Here is a 2,131-nt window from a genome sequence, read left to right as displayed (position 1 = left end):
ATGATTGCTAGTTCAGAAAAAAAACAATTCCTGACTATTGCAAGATAAAGCTGGTGAAACAGCAGCACATTGTTAAATGATGGGTAGCAATGGAAACATCATTTAGACACAGTTGGTAAAAATAGCAGATTAATACCAAACAGGCTTTAAATACTCCTAGTATTAAAGGTAGATATAGTTACACATTGGCCAAGAGTTGATCAGGGTGAGGAGGGGTTAAACAAAGCAATAGAAATGGATTCACATCCATGGCATGGACGAGTTGGGCCAAAGGGTCTGTTGCTGTGTTATATGAATCTATGAAAAAGAATCACAGCAGGGCCAGAGTAATAGAATGACAGCATAGTGCAAAAAGCTGTAAATTATGCATGGAAGCAAGCCATTCAACCCATACTGACCCTCTGAAGAGCACCCCACCCAATCCCTGTAATTGCCATGGCTAGCCCAACTAGCCTGCATACTATGGGCAATATAGCATGGCCAATCCACCTAACAAGCACATCTATGGGAGGAAACACATGCAGATGCAGGTAGTATTTGTAAACTTGAGTATTGATACAGACAGTTACACAATTCTGGGACAGAACCCAGGTCCCTAATTACTGTAAGGCCACAGTGCTAATCACTGAGCCACCATGAACAACAGATTGAAACATTTCCCACATGGGGAGCAGGTGGATCACCTCTCCCTGGTGTGCATGTGGGAATGACTGTCCAGCTCAAATGGGGAACTGAATCCTTTTCTACAGCCACTACATACCTCCGGTTTCTTCCCAGGGTGACTGTGCTCTTGTGTTACAGGTAAGATGATTAGCTGATTTAGCATATGTTAGTATTTTATAGTACAAAGGGACGCCATTCAGCCTAGCATACACAAACAGGAGGCTGGAAGGACACAGCAGGCCGGGCAGTGCGAAATGTTGACTGCTTCTTTCCTCCAGATGCTGCCTGGTCTGCTGTGTTCTTCCAACAACTCTCTTGTTCGTGTACCTTGGATTCTAACATTGGCACTTTTTTTTGTCTCTAATTCAGTCTAATGTGCTTATGCCAACTCAGAAAAAAGATCACCCAGTTAATCCAATTTGACACTCCTATATTTACAGCCCCGACGACAATTCGTGTCCTCGGTAGTATAGTGGTTAGTATCCCCGCCTGTCACGCGGGAGACCGGGGTTCAATTCCCCGCCGGGGAGACTAACGTTGTTTTGTTTATGACCATCTCTTGGAAGTATGGTAATGACTCCAACCCGGACCGGAAGGTCCCATTCAAGTCCCGCTCGTTCCAGAGATTTGGAATACCATCTCTGAACAGGTTGATTCGAAAATTAGGTTAAAATTAAAAAATACTTTTCAGGTCGCTGTCCACATGATCTCCCCGCCCCTCATTCTCTCCGATTGGTCGCAGGACAAACGGCACTTCAGCCCCGCCCCTGTGTGACGTCATTCAACTGGACCCGCCCATTGTGAACAGGATCTTGCGGCGTGCGGGTTCTGCAGCGGAGGTTACTGTGTGGGATAGAGGAATGGGGACGGCGGTTGGATGGGGAGGTTGCCATGCCCGAGTGGAAAGATCCCACTTCTGCCCCCGGGTTAGGAGATTGTGAGATGGGGTAGGAATGGAAACTGCGACAGGAGGGGACCTGGGGTGTTTATCAACTCCTGGAGGAGGCCTGAGGCCTGGTAGAATATGCCCCACGTTTACCACGCGTAGGATGCTGTTCTCGAGTTACCCAGGCAACCGGCTGCCATCTTTGTCAGGGTAAGGCGTGTCGTTGTTGAGGGGCCGAGGAACGCGGGCGGACATCATGGTGAGGGCAGCATTAATTGTAATTTCTGGTAGAGAATTCCAAACTGAGGGCAGCCTTTGTATCAACAAGACTGTCCTCATTTCAGTCTGAAAGACCTGTCTCTGAGTTTACACTGTGTGCCTTTTAAACAGGAAACGGAGTGAGAGAAATATCCAGAAAAACACGAAGGTGGGTTGTGAGTTTGATGTGAATGAAACTGGTAATTTGTTATGATTTGGAGATGCTGGTGTTGGACTGGGGTGGACAAGGTCAGAAGTCACATTAGGCTCCACAGCTCAGTGGTTAGAGCACTGGTCTTGTAAACCAGCCTGTAGTCCAACTGG

General features: G+C 47.2%; 1 non-coding gene across 1 annotated transcript; it reads left to right on the top strand.

Moving 5' to 3' along the window:
- Positions 1-1,121: 1,121 nt before the first annotated feature.
- trnad-guc lies at positions 1,122-1,193 on the top strand. Its single transcript has one exon. It is a non-coding gene; the product is annotated as a tRNA-Asp (tRNA).
- The last annotated feature ends 938 nt before the right edge of the window (positions 1,194-2,131 follow it).

This window comes from Rhincodon typus, chromosome 43 (assembly GCF_021869965.1).
Source record: "Rhincodon typus isolate 14 chromosome 43, sRhiTyp1.1, whole genome shotgun sequence".
Taxonomy (NCBI): Eukaryota; Metazoa; Chordata; class Chondrichthyes; order Orectolobiformes; family Rhincodontidae; genus Rhincodon; species Rhincodon typus.
The sequence above is the reverse complement of the archived record's forward strand: the minus strand, read 5'-3'. Positions and strand labels throughout refer to the sequence as shown.